This window comes from Mesocricetus auratus, unplaced genomic scaffold (genome assembly GCF_017639785.1).
Source record: "Mesocricetus auratus isolate SY011 unplaced genomic scaffold, BCM_Maur_2.0 Super-Scaffold_100013, whole genome shotgun sequence".
NCBI lineage: Eukaryota > Metazoa > Chordata > Mammalia > Rodentia > Cricetidae > Mesocricetus > Mesocricetus auratus.
The window spans coordinates 79,121,761-79,133,163 of NW_024429196.1; the positions used below are offsets into that span (position 1 = coordinate 79,121,761).

Below are 11,403 nucleotides of genomic sequence, written 5' to 3' on the forward strand. Positions count from 1 at the left end.
ATGCTTTGAGTATGCGTGAAATAAACCATTTTCTTTTTAATCATAAGGGAATCATTTTCCCCTCTTAACCATCAGTGTCGAACTTTGAAGTGAAAGCCTGTGCTAGAGCAGTTTATACAGAATTACATCAGGAATCTGACTAATCCCTCGCAGGGCTGGCCTGTTTCTGTTGCAGAAGGGCCTTCTGGCCTGGAGTGAATCACATGCTGAAGGAAACTTCATGGAAGAGTCGAATATGAGACCAGCATGAGTTCAGGCAGAAACATGAGCCAGCTTCGATGTGCCCGCTGTTCTTGTGAGCAGGCCGGGGTATCCGAGAACTCTGAGACCGTCTGGCTGAAAGAAGACGCCCCTGTTTACCTCATGGGTCTGGTGGAGTCCCGGCAGTGTGCCCTCAGGTGCCTAGAGGCATAAGCGAGAGACAGGGACCTTTGATGGTGGTAGGTTTTGTTTTTTGGGCTTTTTTTTTTTTTTGTAAAAGTGAAACCAGAGATGGAAATGGCTTTGATTTAATTAGGAGGTATTTAGTTGACGGCTTCCAGGGTCCGTAACAGCATATGGGATGCAGCCATAGGAAAGAGGAGATTAAACTCATCACAGTGATTAGAAATGCAGATAAAAATCCAGAAGAGAGAAAAAAATTAGACCACCAAAACGAGACAGAAATTATATAAATACCCAACATATATCTCCTTCGGTGCCTGAAAATAAATGTGTCAACTTGTTTGACTTCTCCGGGAAGCAATTTTCCTTTAAGCTGTTGTAAAAAAAAAAAATGTGAACGCAAATCGTACGACAGCAAGGAGCGAGGGCTAAAGAGCAAGGCTGAAGGCAAATGTCAAGTGTTTCATTAAAAGCCACTAACCAACTAAGCTGAAACAATGACTGTGTAGGTCAAAGGGCATCATCCGTGCGCTCGGTGTGGAGAGTCCCTGTGTGTGGCTCTCAGGGATGTCTCACACACGCCAGGGTGCTCACCTTCTAGCTGCCACAGGTACAATGTGCTTCGTGAAGCAACTTCCTCATGGACCACAGAGAATAAGCCTGAATGATAAACTATCTGGCGAGACAGCTCCGCAGGCAAAGCCACCAAGCCTGACAACCTGAGTTTGGTCCCTGGAGACGGCATGGTGGAAGGAGGGAACCGAGTCCCACATGCTGTCTTCTGGCGTCCATGTATGTGCTGTGGCACACGCCATGTGCACACACACAAAATGTTAGCTAATTGCTGGGGGAAATGTGGCATGTTCTCTTAACATCTGGGGCCATGGTGTCTGCTTCCTCTACTCCACGTAAATCCAAATGCTACGGGAAAAAAAACCCAAAATGTATAAGAAGACATAAATAACCGAAGAACAACACCGTTCTTGAATTGGAAGATTTAGCGTAATGAACGTGCAAATTCATCCTAAATCGACCTATTGTTTTCAAAGAATCCCCTCAAAAACGCAATAAGAGACTTTTAGACATATGGAGTCTTTCTATAAAATGATGTTCAGTGGCACAGCAAAAAGGTGTGTGTGTATGTGTGTGTGTGCATGCCTGTGTGTAAGCATGTGTGCGTACATTTGTACATGTGCATGTGTGAGTGTGCGTGAATGTGTGAGTATGTGTACATGTGTGAGAGCGTGTGTGTATGTCTGTGTGTATGTGTGTGCATGCACATGTATGTGTACATTTGTATGTGTGAGTGTGCATGAATGTGTGAGCATGTGTGCATGTGTGAGCATTGTGTATGTCTATGTGTATGCATGTGTGCATGCATGTATATGTGTACATTTGTACATGTGCATGTATGAGTGTATGTGTGAATGTGTATGTATGTGTATATGTGAGCATATGTGTGCATGTATGTGTGTGCGTCTGTGAGTGTGTGTGTATACAGGTATGCAGGCCTTTGTGTGTACCTGTATGCATGCCTGTGTGTATGCATATATGCATATGTACACATGTGATTGTGTGCATGTTTGTGAGTGTGTGTGTGTGCGTGTGTGCGTGCATGCATGGCATATGAGCACAGGTGTATCTCCACATATGAGTAGTACAAATTGGAGTCAATGGGTTATTTTTTAAAAGGACTCAGTTATTGAGAGAGAGTGGGAATGGAGTAGACCTGGGAGGAGTTAGGGGGAGGAGTGGAAGTTTAATATGATCACAATGCATTGCAAGAAATTCTCAAAGAATTAGTGAAAATATTTTAAAGCAATCTAAACCTTATATACTTTTTTATTTCACAATGAGAGGCCGTCTCATTGTCAAAGTGCTTGCTCTTGTGTCAGTCAGCACAAGGGCAAGCGATTGGGTTCCCTGCACTCAGGTGAAATCCCAGTCCTGGGGCAGAGACTGGTGGGTCCCTGGGCTCACTGGCCAGCTGCTCTACTCTACTGCTGAGCTCCAGGCGGGGAACGGCACTGTATCACAGGTTACGATAGAGAGAAAGGAGGAAGACAGCCAGCATGGACTTCAGCACACACGCAGAGTTCCATGTGTGCCTGAACAGTGTACACATGAACATTTACATGCACATACTTCACAGACTCAATCATCTCAAAATGAATCGTGAGATTAATAGACAATGTTTGTTTGTGATGCTTTTAGGGAAGTGAGAAAATGAATCTTAGGACTTAGGTAAAAGAGTTCTTAGGAGTGAGCAACACCAAAACAAAAAATTTATAGATTGACTTTTATGGCAATTAAAAACTCATTCTGCCAAAGTTCTTCCTAAGGGGATGAAAATCTCTTTTTCACACATCCAAAGACCACGTTTGTAACAGAAACCCCAAAGGCTGACATTTTCAGGGGCATGAAGGAGAAAAATTAATATCAACTTCAGTGGCCTTTCTGTATACTGAAGATGAGCATACAAAAAAGAAACCAGGGAATCGATCCCATTCAGAGTAGCGCCAAAATTATACCCTGGATAAGCCTAACCAAGGTGAAAGCCCTACACAATGAAAACCTTAAAACACCCAAGACAGAAATTGAAGAAGTCCTCCTATATATGGGGATTGGAAGGACCAGTACTGGGGGAAATGGCCGTTTTGCCAAAAGGAATCTACAGATCCAGTGCAGCCGCCATCAAAATCCCAGTGTAATTCCTCACAGCAATGGAAACAACAACCTTGAGATTCAAGCTGAAACTCAACAGACCCCAGAGAGCCAAAGCAGCCCTGCAGAGTAGAGTGCGGCCGTAGGTAGCACCACAGCTGGTGTCAAGCCATTCTGCAGAGCCATAGTAATAGAACGGCATGGTACTCACACAAAACGCCCATCCGTAGAGCAGGGGGTAGAATTGAGATACATGACTCTACACCCACATGCTGTGGGGGAACAGGCACCAACATCTAGAAAAATGAAACTAGACCCTCATCTCTCACTGTACAACATGGGTCAGAGACCTTAATGTCAGACCCGAACTCTGTGGCTTCCGGGGGAGAGACGTCATGAGTTCACTTCAGGACACGGGCATGAATTAAATTTCTCCCACACCTGTGATCCATGCCCTTTTGTTGGATCTGAATAAAAAGATTTGTAAATGATACTGTGACTGCTTTCTTATCGGGCCAGTGATCATCCAGGGGATTAGATAGCACAGGGTTTTAGGGCGAGGGGAAGTAGAGGAATCTGCCATCGATTGTTGGGGAGCGCGTCCCCGAAGATGGTGAGCTCATGTGTACCTGATGATCCGGTGGCTCCCGTTTCTGGAATTCCTTCAAAGACCACTTCTGCACAGACGTGAGGCAGTGCCCGCGAGGTTTCATTACAGCACAGGATATACCAGCAAAGTGACTGAGGACATTCGGGGCATTTGGCACTGAAGAAAATAAGGTACGTAAACTGTGACTCACCTCTAGACCAGCCTGTTACACAGACGTGAAGAAAGAATAAAGGAACTATAATGTGTGGGTGATGAGCACTTTAAACGGAAAGAGAAAGCCATTTTATTAACTAAATTATCTTCGGTAATTCCGCGCTCACACATGGGACGCATTCTGTTTTCTCCCATCCCTTACCCGCTCTGACTAACTGAGGGGGACGGCCCACTCCAAACGTGAGAGGCGACATCCCATAGGCTGGAAACCCAGGCAGAACAGAGTAGAGAAAAGGGGGGAAAGCCAATTGTGTACCAGCATCCTCCTCTCTGTGCTTCCTGGGACTGAAATAGGCTGGAACAGGCCAAGTGCATGCTGGGACAGAGGGAGGTGCGACAGCTCCTCCATCTACTGGCATCTTGAGAAGTCTCTGATGTTCAGCACACCTTCCCTTCACGGTGGGCACCAGAAGGCAGGAGCACCCATTGCCTTCAAGGGCCCTGAGCCCCTGTGCAGAGCCCAGCTGTCCCTCCCAGCCCAGCGGCTCTAAGCACTCTGAGCAGCTCTGCGCCCCCCACCCTCCGTGTCAGACCTGAGCTTTTGGTCCACAGACATTTGACAGGTGTAGCTCTGCTCTCAGCCCCCCTCACACTGCACAGCTGGTGACTGCCCTGAGGCCCCTAACATACATTTTTCTGGGCTGCCCCTCAAGTCCTGTGATTTGGGGATTCACGGCTTCATAACTCTACAGCCTCTTAGTTTCAGAGGGTTAGATGTAGGGCCCAAGGTGTTTTATTTGTGACCAACTCTCAGAGAACGAATATTCACAGGCCATATTTCAGGTTTCAGTGTTCAAAGGGACATGAGCGGGAATCGGTCCCATCCCCCGTGGTAAGGATGAGATGGGCTACCTTGATCTCTAAACAGAAATGCCAACTAATGTAAAAAGAGATGACATCTGTTAGAGCACACAGTGGGGGCTTTATTCCTCACTAGGACACTGGCACTGCAGACACTGCAGAGGGAATTTTCAGAGAGGGGGTGAGAGATGGGGATTAAGGCTCCACAATGTGAGTCTTCTGGAAAAGAAGAAGCCAAAGTATCACTGTTTGGAGATTGTGTGTGTATGTGTGTGTGTGTGTGTGTGTGTGTGTGCGCGCGCATGCCTAGGTCCAAAAATTCTACCAGGGAATTCCCTCAGCTGACAAACATCTTCCGCAAAGTATCTGGACAGAAGATTAACTCAAAAAAGTCAGTAGCCCTTCCGTATACAAATGACAAGCAGGCTGAGAAAGAAATCGGGAAACAACACCCATTACAATAGCCATAAATAAGATAAGTATCTTGGGGTAACTCTAACCAAGCAACTGAAAGACCTATGTGATAAAATCCTCAAGTTTTTGAAGAAGGAAACTGTAGAAAATACCAAAAGATTGAAAGAACTCCCATGCTCTTGGATAGATAGGAACAACACAGTAAAAATGGCCATCTTACCAAAAGCAATCTACAAATTCAATACAATCCCCATCAAAATTCCAACACAATTCTTCAAAGACCTTGAAAGAATAATGCTCAACTTCCTATGAAAAACAAAAACAAACAAAAACAGATAGATAAAACAGTCCTGTACAATAAAAGAACTTCTGGAGTTATAACCATCCCTGACTTCAAGCTCTACTATAGAGCTATGGTAATTAAAAAAAACTGCATGACATAAAAACACATGTTAATCAACGGAATCAAATTGAAGATCGAGACATAAATCCACACACCTATGGACACTTGAATTTTGATGAAGAAACCAAAAACATACAATAGAAGAAAGCATATTCAACAAATGTTGCTAATCTAACTGGATTCAGAATGTAGAAGAATGCAAATAGATCCACATCTATCACCCTTCATAAAACTCAAGTCCAAGTGGATCAAAGACCTCAACATAAAAACAGATATACTGAACTTGATGGAAGAGAAAGTGGGGAATAATCTTGAGTGCATTGGCACAGGAGGCAACTTACTGAACAGAACACCAATAGGGCAGACACTGAGCTAAAAAAATAAATAAATGGAACCCCATGCAACTGAAAATCTTCTGTAAGGCAAAGGACAGAAAGGCAGCACACAAAATGGGGAAAGATTTTTACCAGCTTCACATCTGACACAGGGCTAATATCCAAAACATATGAAGAACTCAAGAAACTAGACATCAATGAACTAAATAATCCAATTAAAATGGGGTACAGATCTAAATAGAATTCTCAAAAGAGGAAACCCAAATGGCCAAGAAACAAAGAAACGTTCAACATCCTTAGCCATCAGGGAAAAGCATCCTATCAAAACTGCTTTGAGATTCCATCTTATACCTGTTAGAATGGCTGAGATCAAAAACACAAGTGACAGCTCATGCTGGACAGGATGTGGAGCAAGGGGAACACGCCTCCATTGCTGGTGGGAGTGCAAACTTGCGCAGCCACTTTGGAAATCAATATAGTGGTTCCTCAGAAAATTGGTAATCGGTCTACTTCAAGACCAGCTATACCGTGCATGGGCGTACCCAGAGGACTCTCCATCTTACCACAAGGACGCTTGCTCAACCATGTTCACAGAAGCTTCTTTAATAATAAAAAAAAATCAGAAAAAAATCATCCTGAGTGAGGTAACCCAGACCCAGACAGACAAACATGATATGTATTCACTTACAAGTAGATATTAGCTATAAAGTAGGAGATGATCATGTTAAAATCCACAGACCCAGAGGTTAAGTAACAAGGAGGGCTGGGGGAAGGCATGGATCTCCCTGGAAAGGGGATATAGAATGGATTAAAACAGACAACTCCCCATTCCCCCCTCCTGATGCATTCGGAAAAGATTGGTTGAAACCCTACAAAATGGAAAAACATTTTTGCCTGGTCACAGAATAAAAGGAGCAACGGCACAAAGGAAACATGGAACGCAGCCGGGTCTCATCGTGAGTTACTACTGTATAGAGTTCATTCCTTACCTGTGTTTTCCTCCTGGCTGCAAGGTTTCTCCTCTTTGGTGATTGTTGTTCTTTTGGGTTTTTGTTTGTTTGTTTGTTTTTACTCTTTTGCTCTTCGGGGAGCCTGCTACCCAGCTCCCAAGTAAATCACACAGAGGCTTATTCTTAAGTTATAATCACCTGGCCTTAGCTTGGCTCGTTTCTGGCCAGCTTTTCTTAACTTAAATCACCCCATCTATCTTTTGCCTCTAGGCTTTTATCTTTCTCTATTTCTGTGTACCTTCCTTTAGGTCTTACTCCATGGCTGCCTGTGTGGCTGGGTGGCTAGCACCTGGAGTCCTCTTCCTTCTCTTGCTCCTCGATCTCTCCTTCCCAGTTTTCTCCTCCCCCTTATTCTTTCTGCCTGCCAGCCCCATCTGTCCTTTCTCCTCCCTAGCTGCCAGCCATTCAGCTCTTTATTAGGCCAATCAGGTGTTTTAGGCAGGCAAAGTAACACAGCTTTACGGGGTTAAACAAATGCAACATAAAAGAATGTAACACGGGTCTTTGCATCATTAAGCAAACGTTCCATAGCACAAACAAATGTAACACACCTTAAACGAATGTTCCACAGCAGGTAATTTCATATTTTCTCCTTTTCTTAAAGGGAGAGTGTTCCTGTATGTGTGGATGCACACGTGGGCATGTCTACCTGTGGAGGTCAGAGGACAACCACTAGCAGCACCCAGGAGCCTCCCATGTTTTGTTTGAGAGTCTCTTGTTGGCCCAGAAGTTCACCTCGTAGACTATGGTTGCCTGCCAGCGAGCAGCTAGCAATCCTCCTGGTCAGTGTCTCCCATCTCGCCATCACTGAGATCTCAGGTGTCTAACACACTGGCATTCCACAGCATTTGGGGGTCCAAACTCAGGCCTTCACCCTTGCAAGCAAGCACTCTACAGACTGAACATGACACTGACCCCACTGTAAAGAGAGGTTCTTGACTAGGCAGGGTCCCGGCACCCTTCTCAGCCCCAAATAATCACACAGACGCTATATTAATTATTTAAACTGTTGGCCGGTGACTAGGGCTTCCTATTGGCTAGCTCTGTCTTAATTACTAACCCGTTTCTATCAATCTATGTATTGCTGCGAAGCCGTGGCTTACCCAGTAATGCCTGGCATGGTGTTACTCCTCTGGCAGCATCACAACTCTGTGTGGAGGGCTCACTCTCTACCTACCTTTCCCAGAATTCTCTTCATCTCCTAGACCCGCCCATCTTCCTGCCTCATTGGTCAAACAGTGTTCTATTCATTAACCAGTAAGAGAAACATATACACAGAAGGACAACCTCCATCACCCCTACTGTATTTACATTCTTGAATCTACATACACAGGCGTATTGTGCAACAGGGGAAAATTTGTACACTATGTGCATATACTCACTATTGGCATATTGTTCTGATCCTGTTTTAAGCATATATTTTGAGGGTTTTCCCACACTGTCACATAAAGGGTCATCGATATTCACTCATTAAGTAGCTGCATAGCCATCTTCCAAAGACACATGTGTGTTATTTAATCATTTTCTTCTGATGGAGTGACCAGCCATTCCTCTTCCTCAATACTATGATTAACAGGGCAATTCCATCCACAGATATATGTCTATGACTGTATGTAAGTGTTTCAGTGGATAAATCCCAGGAAAAGGAGTTCCTGGCACGGTGTCCGCATCTAAATTTTTAGTAATGCCTCCAAACAAGCCCTGCAGCCTATGACAATGTATAGTCCCCTTAACAGTGATTGGGAATATTCATTCCTCTGCTCTCCCCCATTTCCATAGAATACTGCCCGACTGGAGGCCAGAGAACCCGCACGCATGAATTGTCTCATCCTCGGTTACAAAAGAGGCTGCTCAGAATTTCTTCATGAGTCCCTGTCACTTTTCATCCTGTGAGGCCTCTGTCCCGATGGGTTGTCTTTCTCCTACAGCTCTGTAGGGGCCCTGCACCTGTTGTCAGTGGTCTCAGCCAAATGATTTTACCTCAGCAATAAGCAGCATTCTAGAGGCTGGGGAGGCAGCCCGGGGGTTAAGAGCAATAGTTCAATTCCCAGCACCCACATGGCAGCTCAAACCACCAGCAGCTCCGGTTCCGGGGAGTGTGAGGCCTTCTTCTGGAACACGGACATGAGTAAGCAAAACACCCACACACTATTTTAGGAGAAGCTTAACATGGTAGACTCACAGGCTGGGCGAGGTTTCACAGGATGACACAGGACACTGTCTTCACTTGAAGACGGTAAAGGGGCTACAAATGAGGTGACAGGCAGCACCCAGCCACGCCCAGTGAAAAGGGCGTCTGGACCTGGCCATGGGAGCTCACGTTCATGTGGTCATTAAAGCCCATGGATTCATTTGCCCGGGGCCTGGGACAATTGTCACGGAGGTCAAACGCTTTCCACATTGCACAGATTCCACACCTACACACGACCTACTGTGCCTTTTCTGCTCTGGACCCTATTTAAGACATTTTATGGGAATGTGTAAAATAAATCAGAGAGACAATTGACAGAAAATAAGGGGAAATTTAAATGTTCTGAAATGAGTGCCAACAGGCTTAGCACACAGCTAGAAGTTGGTCACGAGTTCAGTCTAAGCGTCCTTTGTGGATGAGGGAATCACGATGAGACCAAGCCTCCTCCTCATCCCTAAACCAAAGACACTGGCGACACGCTGTAAGCATGGCTTTGATGGCATGGGTGATCCGTAAAAGGAGGAGCGGGAGTGAGAAGACGGCCGTCCCCACATCCCCGCGAGGGTGTCGTCCCTTTCACACCACACGCACGTGGACCAAAAAAGGTGGACACAACACTTTGCAAAGCGTCCTTAAAATAAAAAGATTATCCATAAAGGCACGCTTGAAAATTGTGCAATGAAATGTCAGCAGCGGTGAGCAAAGTGCATCAGCTGAGTGCAGACTAACACGCCTCACTCGATGGAACGCACATGCATGAGTGCGGGGGAGCAAAGGGGACGAGGTGGAAAGGATGGGGTGCGCAGAATATTCCAAAAACACTTGCTTCCAGGGATGCTTTCTGCAAGTGTGTGCAGAATGTGAATCTGTTTTCTTTTCTTTTCTTTTTCGAGACAGGGTTTCTCTGTGGCTTTGGGGGCTGTCCTGGAGCTAGCTCTTGCAGACCAGGCTGGCCTCGAACTCACAGAGATCCACCTGCCTCTGCCTCCCGAGTGCTGGGATTACAGGCATGCACCACCACCTTCCGGCTTGAATCTGTTTTCAAAGATGATTCCGCAGCGTTCAGGTGTGTCCCTGCTGTTAGCATAGACTTGCCCGCAGGACGAGACTCTGCTAGCACAGGTGGGCGATGTGAGGGACACAAAGCAAAGCGAGCTTGCACACGGAGAGAAAAGAGATAATCCCGCCTTCTAGTGGGAGGTAGCACAGAATCCCTTTCTCTTGCTCCTCAGGCAGGCAGGTGACTGACTGGTCAATTCCTGTCACCCGACTATGGCTACGATATGAAGAATAGAGCTTCTAGCTGTCAGTCACGGGCAGTGAACGAGGAGGGTCACACTGTGTTCTTTTCCTTTTCTGTCTTTGGGGCATCAGCAACCTTATCCATCAGACAGGCTGGCCATGGTGGTGTACCCCTATAATCCCAGCACTGGGAGGCAGAGGCAAGAGGATCTCTGTGAGTTTGAGAGCAGCCTGGTTTACAGAGTGAGTTCCAGGACAAACCTGTCTTGAAACCCACCCCCGCACACACACACACAAAGAACCTATGGCCTGAACTCAGAGAAGGTGAGGTTGCTTTCCAATGAACCACTATTCGCACTCAAACTATTTTATTGAGGTAGCAACAGCTGTGTCCTGTTTATAGATTTATCTCTTATTTATAGACTGTCATCACACAGATTTATCTGCTTCTCCAGCAAACTCCGTGCAAAGGATCCCAGAAGCATGATTTGGAGCTCTGTGGCCTCTTGGTCATGATATCTAGTTGGATCCTGATTTTACTTACATTTCCCCAAATTTGTAAATCATCCAGCTCTAAAACAGCCAAGCAGAGATATTTATAGCCCAAGGAAACTAGCCGCAGAACAGATTTTTAAAATCTGCAGTTTGCATCAGCATGAAGAAGAGAAAAAAAAGTGAAGCCTTACATGCTGTGGAGAAGAGAAATAAAAAGAAATGTGCAGAGAACTTCTGAAAAGGAGATATTTGATGCTTTCAAGCTTGGAAAAGACAGAAATCCAGACTTCCTGCTCAAGTCAAAACGATAGAAACTGCTGTCAGCCAGTGAGGGCTGAGGGAAGATTTGAGATTTCTGCATTACCTACCCAAGAGAGTCCTGATTACACGCTCCCAACAGACTCTGGAAACTGATGTGCGTGGGAAACACGGTGGTGGGTCTCCCACTCTGCCCCATCTTACAGAACCCTTTTTATGTTTGATACCCAGGAGCTCAGCTCATGGATGAATCCTCAGTGTTACAGCCAACACACAGAATACATCTGTGACAGGCATCCATGGTGCTCCCCATGACAAAGAGTGCCGAGCCACTTAATCCCATTACAGCCAAAGACGGGGCATGGAGTTGAGCCCAGAAGTCA

At 45.6% G+C, this 11,403-nt stretch overlaps 1 long non-coding RNA gene across 1 annotated transcript in view; it reads right to left on the reverse strand.

The window, feature by feature from the left end:
• Positions 1-6,933, reverse strand: part of LOC110342508 — a 31,767-nt gene extending 24,834 nt beyond the window's left edge. Inside the window, exons 1-2 of the long non-coding RNA XR_002384609.1 lie at positions 6,814-6,933; positions 3,678-3,814 (exon numbers count right to left, since the gene is read on the reverse strand). This is a non-coding gene — a long non-coding RNA (uncharacterized LOC110342508). The remainder of the gene's footprint in view (positions 1-3,677; positions 3,815-6,813) is intronic.
• Positions 6,934-11,403: the final 4,470 nt, after the last annotated feature.